This window comes from Carya illinoinensis, chromosome 8, assembly GCF_018687715.1.
Source record: "Carya illinoinensis cultivar Pawnee chromosome 8, C.illinoinensisPawnee_v1, whole genome shotgun sequence".
NCBI lineage: Eukaryota > Viridiplantae > Streptophyta > Magnoliopsida > Fagales > Juglandaceae > Carya > Carya illinoinensis.
This window is the reverse complement of record NC_056759.1, coordinates 19056584-19070885: the sequence shown is the minus strand read 5'-3', so window position 1 is coordinate 19070885 and position 14302 is coordinate 19056584. Positions and strand designations below refer to the sequence as shown.

The following is a 14302-nucleotide window of genomic DNA, read 5'->3' as shown; positions in this document are numbered from 1 at the left end:
GAAAGAGATGTGCCAGTGTGAAATAACAAATATCAATAAGGTTCAGAAGCTTTTCCCATACAAGAATAGCATTCCAAGTTAAATGGTGCTGGTTTATTCACTGGGACAAATGAACAACACACCTGTATCACAAAAGGAAATACCCATGAGCAGATGCTACAAGACATAATTTCCCAATTGAACTGAACTTAAACATCTGGAGAATTAAGAGAATTAATTAGAGTTTCCAATGTTGATGAAGGGACATGCAAAGGAATGGAACTTGAGAGAGAACACAGACAAGAGGGAAAAGCTAATTGTTCAAAACTTCTGTTTATTCCCACTATATATATATACTAAACATATAATTGACAATTATACCCTCATTAGTTATACTTATTACGATAATGCCCTCCAACACTACCCCTCAAGTTGGGGCATATATATCATATATAACCAGCTTGGAACAAACAAACTTTAACCATGACACGAGGACTTAGTAAACGCATCTGCAAGTTGATTGGCATACTTCACAAAAGGTGTAGAAAAGTCACCACTCAATATCTTATATTGAATGAACTGACAATCAATCTATATGTATTTAGTCCTCTCATGAAACATATGATTAGAGGCAATATGCATTGCAACTTTATTATCACAAAATAAGATAAGAGGAATATGTATTACAGCATACAAATGCTAGACGCTTGGTGTTTCTAGAAATTGACTCACTACACTCACTTGTGATAACCCAAGTTTTTGACCAAGACTGCATCCTTGTTTGATTTCATTGACTTAGTGATATTTTAGGACTTTGGGATTTATTTAGCTGGATTTAGGCCTTGGTTTTATAGATTAGCAACCCAAGCCCAAAAGAAGGCCATCTAAGCCATGAGAATTTTGGTCACCATAGGAAGGCCAAGCCCAAAAAGCCTAGATGCTTTGGCCCATGATCCAAACCTTTGCCACTAGTGCCACGTGTCACACATGAAAGGCACTATGTAGCTAAGCTAGTCTTGATAGTGGACTAGGGGGGAGAGAAGAGTGTTTGGGAAGATCAAGGCGCATTCAGCCAAGCCCCATTTGCATGCCTATCATGCCACTTGGCACAAATTTTAGTTCCAAGGTGAATTGAATGGAGAAGTGGTGCCTAGGAAAGACCAAGGAGATTTCCAAGAGGGATTTGCATGGGGAAGGCCTAGGGACAAAAGGTATAGTTCAGTTTTCCACCCCCACATGCCTATCCAAAGGTTTTCCTCAGAATTTGAGACATGTCAAGCATGCAAAGGCCTTCTAGAAGGTATGTAAGGAGGCAACCACACAAAAAGACAAGTCTACCCTCACCTTTTTTCAGTCACCACACCCACTCGCTTGTTACATGTCACATTAAGAGTTTTTAGGAGGCCTAGAGAAGTGGGAGAGTCACCTAGGGAATACGGATGGGAAGATGAAGGTTCTTGCATGGGGAAGAGGAGGAGACACCATGGGGAAGAGGAAAGATCCTCAAGGGGAAAAGAGAGAGGGGGGCGAGGGACTCCATACGCCAATGCCACTTCGCATGCATGCACCCCCATCTTCTTGGGAAAATGAAGAGGCATTGAGGCAAATTACACAAATGTACAAAGGATTCGTTGAACCTAGACATAGGAGAAGGGTTTAGAGGACATAAGGGTTTCAGCAAAGGGAAGAATAGGAAGGGCCACGCCACATGTCCAACATGCATTGGCTCTTTATTGACCAATTAGTTTCAAGAAGAAGACTATATAAAGACCACATGCCACATGACCACACATTTTCTTCTTGCTCATTTTCGGATTTCTAAGGGCATGTTCTATGCTCCACCTTTCTCTCATGCCGTTTAGAGGATTCTCCAAGTCCAAACATCATTGCCCCACTTTCCTTCTAACCAAACAACACCATACTCATCACTATTTTTGTAAATCACCAAGGAATCACCCTCCACACTTTGAGTATGAGTTTAGCTCGTGAAGGTAAGAATCTTTCCCCCCCTTCCTTTGTTGTTCATGCACGACCCAAGTGGAGAAATTTCCTTTCTTCATTTTCGGGTTTAGGGCTTGTGAACACACTCACCCACTTTCATGCTAGAAACTAGGGTTTCTCTTCTAGAAAGATGGAACCCTAAGCATTTCCTCATAGAATAATCACATGAATACAAGTTTGGAGTTAGATGTGATTCGGTTTCTAACTTGGAAGGCAAACTAGGGTTTTGATCTTCAAAGGCTTCAGCCATAAGCAGCCTCAAAAGGTGTCTCTTTAATGGTTCGATTCACCGAATTATTATAAACAAACTCCGCTTGTGGTAAAATTTCATCCCAAGTCTTCACACGATCTACTACAATGCACCTTAGTAAGTTACCCAAGCTTCTATTTACCACTTCAGTTTGGCCATCTGTTTGAGGGTGACGTGCTAGAATACTTCAACTTTGTGCCCTAGGGTGGTTTTGAGTTGAGAAAAGATTTCCAAACTTTCACTCACTCACCCACTTTTCCAGATCTAGAATGTTAGTAATGACTCCTAATATGTTATATTGTAATTTTCAGATTTTTGCTTTTGTTTCCGAAGTGATTTTTGTAAGTATACATTCAACCTAGTTTGGTTAGCATATGTATATACTTGTGTAAATCTTCTACTTGTTTCATCTTTGATGGTTGTTCTATATTGTTGCTTGGATGAACCTATTGCTATGACTTGCATAATGCCATGAGAAGATGTTGCATGTTTCGGATCTATGATGAAAATGCCATGAATCACATGTTTATGTTTCGGATTAAGCTTGTGTTTGTGTTAATATGTCATTCATCTTGAAGCTCGGCTAGTGTGATGTGCTATGTCTCGGATTTCTCTGATATGGTCAGGATTTTATGTTAAACCCACCCATGCCACGACTAGGGTTGATATGATTTGAGTTTGGAACATGTTAAATGAAGATTTTTCTATACCACATCTCTAATGTTTCAGACTTGGCCATTGTTTAACAAAGCTTCAATTATGAAACATGCTACGTGAAGATTTCCCATGACTTTAAGCTTTGGATGTTTCGGCCATGACATGTTTGTGTATGCTCATGAAGTTGTTTGGATGTTTCACACGCCCATGTCAACATGCCATGTTTTAGAGATGTTATGATTCATGAGTTCATGTACAACATCTCTTATGTTGTAAAAGGGTTACATCTTAGGCACTCAGGAACCTTGGCAAGGACCGGTTCCTTGAGAAAAAAGTAAAGTCGAAAAGGCCATGAAGACTTTCATTTTTTTTTTTTTTTTGAAGGGATACAAAATGAAGCTTTTTGTGGAACAATACTTTGTTTTGACTAGGTCCCATGTTTTGGGAAAAGAACATATTCACTTTTTGGGAGTACTTAATGAAATGAAACTTTATGATGATGGCAATGTTGGATTCTACTTAGTTTGCAGTACCATGTGCTAAGGCAATTGCTTTAGGCATTGTCTCGTTTCACACAAACCATTTATATTCCACTGCATAGTTTATTGCATACTGCTAGTATATCTAGAAGCATTGCATGTTATATGTGTCGTGTATGAGGGGTATGAAACCATCTATTACATGTCCCAGCGTTTCAATCACCGTCCAATCCCATGCGGGGGTTGAGGCACCACATCACAACATAAGAGATGTCAGCTCTAGTGATAGTAAGATAATTCAATTTCTTAACAAGTCATCAATACCTACCTGGATCTTCAAACAACTCCCCCTTCATCCTTCAAGAGTTTACAATTCGGATACATAAGAGTGTCAATAAGTCGTGCACCCAACAAGTCAATTTCTTCCAAAATGTCAAGTACATATTTCCTCTGAGATAGGGTAATACCCATTTTAGACATGCTAACTTCAATCCCAAGAAAATATCTAAGCTTGCCCAAATCTTTTGTTTGAAACTGATCGTGCAAAAATTGTTTCGGCCTACCAATCCTAGCTTAGTTACTCCCAATAATTACAATGTCATCCACATATGACCTACATCACTATGTGGGTGAAATACCAAAATCGTTTGTTTGACATCTATAAAGATCAAATGCCAATACATCATTAGAAAACCATCCCAACCATATGGTGCCTTTTTAACTTGCATACAACACCACAATACTCTCCTTGAGCAACAAACCTAGGTGGTTACTCCATATAAACTTCCTCAAGCAAGTCACCGTGTAGAAATGCATTTTTAACAGCCAACTGAAATAAGGGCTAGCCTAGATTTGCGCCAAGAGAGATCAACACTCAAATAGATGAGATTTTAGCAACCGAGGAGAAAGTCTCCTCGTAATCAATGTCATAAGTTTGAATGTAACCCTTACCGACCAAGCGTGCTTTCAGACTTTCCACAAAAGTATTAGGATGGAATTTGACTATATACACACATTTACAGCAAACAGATTGTTTACCAGGTGATAGTGGAACAAAATCCCATGTCTCATTATGGTGAAGGGCATCCATTTCATTCTTCATAGCTGTCCACCACCCTGAATCAGATAAAGCATCATGGACTATTTTAGGAACAAAAAGCTTTGAAAATTAAGAAGTAGAATATGAGAATGAAGAAGATAGTCATGGCAAGAGAAAAACAGGCTAATTAGGTAGACTAACACAATAAGAAGTACCTTTTCTAAGAACAATAGGTTGAGAATCTGAAGTACTAGACAACTCAAAATCTGAAGAAAGAGACAAGGTTGGTAAAGGCATGAGAGCCAGCGGCCGCGAGCAATGTGGATAAACCTGTAAGAGTATAGTGAAAGGAGCGGCGTAAGAGTGGGTGAGGGTGAGGAATGAAGAGTAAGAGTAAGTAATGGTAGAAGTCACACTCACCAATCGAAGATATGTTCGAGAAATTGGGTATGGACTAAAAAAATGTGGCATTAGCACTATGGGTGTAAAAATAAACCGAAAAACCCGCCCGGACAGGACCAGGCAGGTTGGTTCAGTCTGGAATAGATTCATTCATTTTAAAAACTAGTCAAATCCGGTCCAGAATCGGTTTTACGTTTTCCAACACTGGACCGGACCGGTTCATATATTATATATATTTTATTAATTTTTAATATTATATATATAATCTTTTATATATAACATATGATCAAATAAATATTCATGTTTAAGATTAAAATGTTGTTATAAATTATAATATATTATTTAATACATAATTATATATGTTTAAATATAAAATATATATATTAAATACATTTTATTGCCTAATAAATTTTCAACATATTTTTTTTTATAAATACATTAGTAATACTAATATACTTAACATATTAAATCGGAAAGCCGGACCAAACTGAAACATAACTGATAAAACCAAAAGTACCAGTTTAGGGAGGTAACCAGTACATAATCGATTTTAAAAAATGCAAAACCGATGTTATCGGTTTGGTCCTAGATTTTGTCCAAAACCGAAGCAAACTGGACCAGTTACACCCCTAATTAGCACTAGTGAAGTATCATCTAAGAACGGGATTGTAGCAATGATATTCTCAATGTTTAGAAATATAACCAACAAAAATACTTTTTGTAGCACATGGATCAAGTTTATCAAAAACTGGGTCAAGGTTATGAACATAACAAACAAACACAGAGAATTTTTGACGAAGAGAAAATGAAGGAGATGAACAAAATAGAGAAATGAGAGGCACCATCGAGAACTGATGAAAGCATACAGTTAATAAGGTGACATGCAATATTGACGCCATCACTTCAAAAACGTTTATGGAACATGCATGTGCAATAAAAGTGCTCAAGTTGATCTAATAAATGATGATTTTTACATTCAGCCACACTGTTCTGTTGGGGGTATAAGAACATGGGGTTAGATGAACAATTCCTTTATTAATCAAGTAGCAAAGAAACTAGGTTGATATTCTTTAACATTGTCAAAACACAAAACTGGGATTTTCTGTCCAAATTGGATTTTAATTTATCTTCAAAACATTTGAAATATGAAAAGAAGTTCAAATAGTGCCTTCATAAAAAACAACCATGTCATACGAGATTAATCATCCACAAATGTAACAAAACACTGAATTTTATTTGATTGAATATTGATTGGTCCTCATACATCAGAGTGATTCAATTCAAAATTACTCCTGGCTCGATTACCAACTCAAGGTACTAAATACACAAAATTGACACACTTCACAAGGAAAGGAAGGTACATTTCCAAGATTCCTAATCTGACATTTCAAAAGGGCAATGGAAGGGTGACCAAGGCGATAATGCCATCCAAAAGTGGATGATGATGAGGACGTGAAAGCTCGAGTGGGTGAATGCTGGAAATCAAGATAATACAGGCCACCAGTTTCATATGCCCTGTACCAATCTTTTTCCTCGTATTGAGATCCTGAAAGATATATAAAGAGGGTAAAAACCCACTGAGCAATAGAGATTTTGAGTAATCTTACTACGGACAACAAACTAAAGGAAAAGCCAAGAGCATATATAACAAATGACAAGGATATAGGGTCAATGATCTTAGTAGATCCAATGTTTGTAACTTTAGCTAGAGAACTATTAGTAAGAGTAACGTTCTTTGGAAATTTCACAGTTTCTAAATTAGATCAAGAATAAGACAAACTGGTCATATGTTCATTAGCTCCCAAATTCGATGATCCATAGATCTTGAGTGGATGAAAAAATACATGCGGATGGTGTACCTGATCGGGCAAAAGTAGCTATGGAAGTTGACTCATCAAGATTTTGAATACCGTTCCAGTGATCGTTTCGGTTAAGGCACTGGAACAAAATACTTCGATATCGGTACCATTTTGAGATTGTCTATATGTAGATAAATTAATTATATATGTATAAATTATATTTCAAAATAACATTAATGAAAGTTCTAAAAAGTTAAAAACACAAACTTATCCCTAAAAAAAAAAAAAAAGTTAAAACACATATAAGAATATTCAGATGTGAGAATTTGAGTGAAAATTACAAAAAATGTAAGGATTTTTACATTAATTACAAAAATACCACAACCAGCTAATATTGATCGAAACACATCGAAATGGCCGGTACATCGAAAACCTACTGATATTGACCTAAACTCACCGAAACAGCCGGTATTTGACCCGGTACACCTATCTCCCCCGTGCCGATTACTATTCTAGCACAGTAAATTCCAGTTGTACTGGCCAATACGGTATGGTATTCAAAACATTAACACTCATCCCTTAGTATGGTGATCATATCAAGGTAGTATCTTGACAAATGGCCTGATTAGCGGACCCAGATGGTCGTCTACCATGTAAATCCCAACAACAGTCTAATCATAAGACAACTGATCTCTCACTAAATCCCAACAATAGTCTGATAATAAGAAAACTGATCCCAATTCCTGTCGGGAGGAACATTGTGACTCCCATAAGAAACAACTAAAGTAGATCTCTCACTACTCTAATGATAAGATAATTGAGATCCATGTGCAGACAACGTGGCATGTTGAAGCTGAGAGAACACATTAGAAAATGCAGGAATCTATGGACTAGCAAAATATTCAGAACGAACAGACTCATATTTTGACTTCCAAGGAATCAAACAACATTTAACCCTTCAAATTGTTGCACACATGAAACATCAAAGGTAATAGGTTGATACATTTTGAGCTCCTCACATATACTCATCACCCAAGAATAATACTCTTCAAGACCCAAAGTACTTTGTTTCAACCAAAAAATTGCTTACACAACTCATAAATGCAGGTGATGTTCCCAACAACTGAATACATCTGCTTGAGATGCCCCCACAATTCATGAGCAGTGTCAAGATGCATCAAACTAGAACAAATATTCGGCTCAATGTCAAACAACATCAAGGACAAGATTTGAGCATCTTCTTGTTCCCATTAAGCAATGTAGGACTAGTTGAGTTGGGTTTTGTATAAACCAAGTGGCTACGAAAACCCTTGTCCTTCAAAAACACTTCAACAAATTTTGAACAAAGCACATAGTTCTTTCCATTCAAATTTACCGAAGTCATAGACACATTAAAGCTTAATGTAAAAGACAATGACTCAATTTTGGTACACATGGTGGCTGAAAAATACAACACAATCCAACACAGGTAGCAGACCAATACAAAATGTGAAAAAATATGGATGAAAACCAAAGAACCCAACTGAAAAGTATAAACTTAGCTGAAGTCGTGTAAAATATATGCAAAGTACATGAGAGACAGACCTGAATGACCGGATTTCAGCTTGTACCGGTTGATTAACTGCAAATATCGCTGAAAATAAATGAATATCGACTTGAACCAGTCTGTGTCAACTACAAACCGGTCTGTATCCACAACGAACAGATCTGTATCAGCTCGAACCGGTATATATCAGGTCAAAACCGATATCAACAGGCCACTATCATATATGAACCAGTATCAAACAGGTGTGTAGCAGTACGGATGGCCTTGCATCGGATTCGGCCTTAAACCCAAATTTAATTTATGTTAAACAAGAATAACTAGGCTGTGGGTTATTCTCGTTACCAAATAGGTGCTATTCAACATAGAGCAGACACTTAATCCAGGTTAAGGACATCCTCACCCCAAGGCCAAATACCTAAGCACCACAACCATACAATCTCTCGGCTTCAACGTTGCAGACGACTGGTGGCCCTACTGGTCGCCTCTAAAGACGACAATGAGCTCAAATTCAGCAGCCAATACCAGATATGACTCCGGAAAACACTGGAAACGGCGTAAACCCAAGTATTGCGTTGTAAAGTCTGTTCCGGCCACACCCAACGGCACCGCTACACCACCAACCACCACCCAAAAGTGACTCAGTTCGCTTCTTTTCATTTTTTTTTTTTTTAATATATGCAAACAAACAAGGGTGAAATCAAATGGAATCAGCAACAATGTAGAAAGCACTCTCTAATACCATGTTGTAAAGCATAAAGAGAACACAAACATGAGGGAAAAACCATTTGTTCAAAACTTGTGTTTATTCATTACTGTTCCACGATATATACTAAACAAGCAATTGACGATTATAACCTCATGAGTTATGCTTATTACAATAATGCCCTCTAACAAAACTCATGTATAATATTGTCATCCTGCGCTACTTCTTAGGGCCGGTTTGGAAGTAAGATGAGATACAAAAATCTCATCTCATCATTACAACCTTCCCAACTTCCCCCCCAAAATATCATAAACAATTTAACTTTTTCAAATCTCAATTCAACTTTTTCAAATCTCAAAATAATAATAATAATATTAAAAAATAATATTTCAAATTTTTATCTCAAACTAAAAATGCTCATCTTACTTCCAAACCTCCCCTTAGTTGACAAAAAATTATTGGCAAGTAATCAGAGTGAAACCCAAGATGAATAATGTCACACCCTAGACCTTTGGCCCATAAGTTGGGAAACTTTCGAAGCCAATTATAGAGTTAGGTGTTTATTGTATTGCATGTATTTTTAAGAATTTTATTAATTATTTGATATTAATTATTTGATTTCATTAAGGCTGAGAGATTCATTTACTGTAGCAACAGTCATTTGAGGCATGCTTTCAAAGAGAAAACTTGCCCAAGACAACCCTCTAAAGTTTCCTAACCTGTCATAGCTATATTGACTAAACAAAATAGCAATGCAAGATACAGTCTTATAGACTGTGCAAGCCTCGTGCACTCCCTTTGAAAAAAAGTGGGGCCCCACTTTTTTAAGGTGGCCCCAAATTTGTACCATTCCTTTACAAATCATCTCCCCTTAACAAAAACCCCATAAAATCACACCTTTTGATCCTGCCGACACAGGAATAAATTAGGAAGGGCTTATGATTTAGGGTTACAGAAATTACCTGTAAATCACCAAGAATCAGAACTGCATAATTAGGGAATTTCCTAATCTGTCAGTCAGCAATTTTTTCCTTTTGGCAGAAGTTGCCTTGGATAGCAAGCTGTCACAACCAGAAAATCCCCATTAAGATGCTGCTGAGATTTCAGGTTAGGATTAAATTAGGAAAGAACTTCCTTTAATGGCAGAAGTTGACCAGAGTTTGGAAACTTTCACAGCTGTGTGCTGCGCAGCACTCAAACCAGAATAGGAAACTTTCTGCATGCATTTAGGCATAGGAAACCTCCTAGGAAGCTTGAAAAGTATGCAGCCAGCTAGACCCAAAAATGGTATTGACTTATATGCCAACATGGGCAACACCATGCAAGCCTAAAGTATATAATCGTCCTCATCATATAGCATAGGACCATCATCATTTTCATCATCTACTTGTCAAATTTCTCATCTACTTCATTTAAATTAAAGGTCCAAGCACACAAAATAGATAGTTCAAATTACAAAAGCGAACTTTTTGCGCTTTAATCACACTGAAAGAAGTGCATAAAGTGCGCTTAATCTGCGCCTTTGTAAATGCGCCTTGCTTTTGTTAAGCAGGGCATGCCAGCCTTGGAACTTTGCGCTTTACACTTAAGTACACTTTTACCAACACTCATACCAGCGCACAAGAAATCCCTTTAAAGCTTCTCTATGCACGTTTTGTCACACTTGCTGTGATGGAGAACGATGACAAGTAATAAGTTGGGTAGATTGGAAAGAGTGTTTTTCATCAAGGTGAGCGGGCACCATTGGATAGGTAATCACTTCAACCCATCCAATCAATGTGTAATCTTCACCACAATACATCCAAGATTATCTGGGCCTTAAGGTAGTCCCAAGTATTTCCTAGGTAACGCCACCACTCTACACCCCAGCAACGAAGGCCAAATTGCCTTCTCTACAACATCCCCAATTGGAACCAATACAGATTTAGCTAGATTAATTTTCAAACCTGGAAAAACTTCAAAATAAAAGAAAGGACATTGGGAGTGTTGGAAAAATGATCAAGGTTAGCCTCACAAAGAATAAAGTATAACCAGCGTAGGAGGTGTGAGACTTGCAGCCAATCAAGGCTACTATGGCTGACCAGGAATTGTGACAACAAACCAAAATCCAAAATAGCCGCCAACATCATGGTTATGGACTACATGACAATAATACCTACAAACAATAGGAGAGGGATAAAAGGATCCCCTTGTCTTGATCCACGTGAGCTGCTGCCAAAGGCTGAACCACGAGCACAAAAAAACACTTAATAGATGTTTTGCACTATCCATCCAAAGCATTTTTCTCCAAACTGCTCCTTCGTAACATGTAGAACAAAAAGTCCCAATTGACGTGAGTGAAACACGAAACACCTTTTCTAAATCCAGCTAACAAAAGCACTTCTGATACACCTGATCAAAATCAACTTCCAAGGCACACATTGGCCATGGGAACTTGGTTGAGGATCTGTCATCCCTAATGAAGGCACTTACTGTACAAAATAAAACTTTTCCCAATACTACCTTCATTCTTTTCACAAGATCTTTGAAGATAAGTTTGTAACACCTCCAATGGTGGAATTGCTCTTTTTGGGACGAGGACAATGAAAGTGGCATTGAGACGTTTTTTGAACTTCCCTCACTAATAGAACTCCCAAAAGACATTCATCAAGTCAACTTTGATGATCACCTGGCAACTTTGAAAGAATGTCAAAGAGAACCCATCTGAACCTAGAGCCTTGTTGCCATGGAAACCTAGTCTCATAAGGAGTTGAAACCCTCATTTTTGTCAGCTTTCATGCTGTCCATGAAAACCTAAAATTGTTCAAAAAGGACCATAAACCTCATTATTTCAACTCATCCTTAATTCTCCATTGTCGTTGCCTCCTTCCAGCCTCAAAATCTTAAAAGTTTTACAAAATAACACTCTTTTTCTTACTCAATATATAAGTCTAGTTGTAAACCCATCTTTGGTGATTTGGGAGGGTTTCTTTCAAGTTTTCTCAGTTCTTTTAATCACAATTAAAGTTTAGTCTCTAAAAATAACCTTCTAATGTATGTTCATATAATTTTTGAATGGTTTCATCATCAAAATCACTGCTAATGTTACTCTTTTATGCTGTTTACCGATCAAAAACATGCAATTCTTTTATGTAAGTAACATGTTGTTAAGAGAGAAACGGATGCTATACAAGTACACGTAATTAATCTACTCTCTCTATGCCAAATTTGCCAACTTACTTTATGATGCCGTTCACCCTACCAGCTCACATAGCTAACTGCGTTGAAAGGGGGGAGCAAAAATCTCACTTGGTTCATGCTTAGAAGTTGGAATAAAGAGTTCCTCAAAACTTTTGGGCTTTTAATTATGCATAATAAATCTATGATCACCCTCCAAAAAGCTCCCCTTTCTTTGTGATATCTCCATAATCATTTACCCAATAAAGCCTTGTTGAAGACCAACAAATTCTGAATTCCCAACCCGCCTTTGCATATAGGGGTACAAACCGTAGCCCAATTCACCAAATGAAAAACTTGAATTCTTCATCTATTCCCCCCTAATAGGAAATCTCATTGCAATTTCTCTAACCAGTGAACCACCTTGCATGGTATTGGAAATAATGATAAGAAGCAAGAAAGCAAGCTGGAGAGAGTACTTTTGACCAATGTAACTCTACCACCTTTGGATAGATAAAACCTTTTCCAACTTGCTAGTTTGTGCTCGATTTTTTCCACCACCCCATCTCAAATAGACTGCAACTTAAAGGAGGCACCCAATGGAAGACCGAGATACTTCATTCGTAGAGCAGCAACTTTGCATCCCAAGATATTAGCCAAACTGAAGAAGATGGGAACATTTCCATTGGAACTAATTCTAACTTGATAATATTCACTTTCAAGCCCGATGCCACTTCAAAGCAAAGTAAAAGAGCCCGCAAAACTTGAATGTGATTATGATTAGCCCCATATAATACAAGAGTGTCATCTCAAGTGTGCCGATTCTTGCATCCTCAACAATAAAGCTAAATAGAAAGCCCCCTTCCACGAGATCTGTGATCATTTTACTAAAAGCTTCCATTATGAAAACAAATAATAATGGAGATAAGGGATCACTTTGGCTCACACCCCTAAAAAAAAACCCATTGGGGTACCACTTACCAAAAGAGAGAAATAAACAGTGGAGATGCAAAATTTGATCCAAGAACACCATCTTGATCCAAGTCCACACCTCTCAAGCATTTGTGACAAAAAATTCCAGTTTACACAATCATATACCTTCTCCATGTTAAGTTTGCATAATAATCCTGGTTCACCTAACTTGATGCAACTCTCCAAATATTCATTGGAAATGAGCACCATGTCAAGAATTTGCAGACCTCGTATGAATGCATTTTGGGGCTTGAATATAATCTTCTCCAATATCATACTCAATCTATTAGCCAATACCTTCGAAAGGATTTTGTTCATACCGCTAACCAAGCTAATAGGATGAAACTCCTTAATCTCCACCACCCCTGGCTTCTTTGGAATAAGAGCAATGAAGGTAACATTTAAACTTTTTTCAAACTTACCTCGTTCATGAAACTCATGAAAGAAGCTCCAAGAGCGGCATTATACTTGGGCCAAGAAAGGGAAAGCCCCAACCCAGCCCAAAAGCTGGCAGGCTAAACAACTGAGGCCTCCAGAAAAGGGTTGTATGCCTATTATCGACAACGATACGCCGTCATCCTCCAAATGACAACAAACGATCACATAGAACTCGCCGATGGGAGAAGGCAAACCGGTGGGTGAAGCCACAGACGATGGGTTGTCTAAGATGATGATGCCGGTGGAGCTCATAGTTGAGATAGTATGTATCAGAGGTATGTAAGGCTCACCAATAACGAAAAAGGGCCAGGAGGAGACAGTGACAACCCAGAATCCACCACCAGGAGCAAGAGATCTGGTGAGTGGACCAAAGGTTGACGGCTTACAAGAGGTGACACTGCCAATAGAGATTGAAGCCAGGACTGTTCATTTTGAAAGTAACAAGGGCTCTCAGATAGAGGAAGGGGTCCGCAATGAGCTAGCTGTACTTGCACGAGAGCTTCAACTAGACATTGAGATGCCACTAAATAACAATGCTGAGAGAGTGGGTGTTGAGGATTTCCAAACCGATGCTGGCATCTTGGTTTTATTCAAGCCCGAAGCCTCAGAAAACGAGGGGGAGTATCTAAACACAACAATAAACTAGAACATTTGTGCTGATTATCATTGGGATGAGCTGACCCCAAAGAATTCAATGTCACCACTGCAAGACCAGATACTAGCATCAAACTAGGTTCTACGTAAAGCCAAGGAGATTCAATTGTGCGTTGGAATTCCATGTATTGGTTATTAAGATCAGTTCTTGGCCTTGTTGCCATCGAAGATGGGCAGCCCAACTCAAACATGAAGAGCCATTTAGCCAAGAAATGGTGAAGGGAATT

At 38.1% G+C, this 14302-nt stretch overlaps 1 protein-coding gene across 13 annotated transcripts in view; it reads right to left on the bottom strand.

Annotated features, from left to right (window-relative positions):
- The window catches only part of LOC122318641, a 32772-nt gene that overhangs the window by 2153 nt on the left and 16317 nt on the right, over window positions 1-14302 (bottom strand). Inside the window, exons 2-6 of one of the 13 annotated variants that reach the window (XM_043136192.1) lie at window positions 9818-9916; window positions 8191-8801; window positions 4621-4735; window positions 4405-4482; window positions 62-122 (exon numbers count right to left, since the gene is read on the bottom strand). The exons of 1 other annotated variant lie outside the window; for it this stretch is intronic. The gene's annotated coding sequence lies outside the window, so the exon portion shown is untranslated. The remainder of the gene's footprint in view (window positions 1-61; window positions 123-4404; window positions 4483-4620; window positions 4736-8190; window positions 8802-9817; window positions 9917-14302) is intronic. 11 more of the 13 variants (XM_043136190.1, XM_043136194.1, XM_043136191.1 and 8 more) reach the window with 11 other exon arrangements.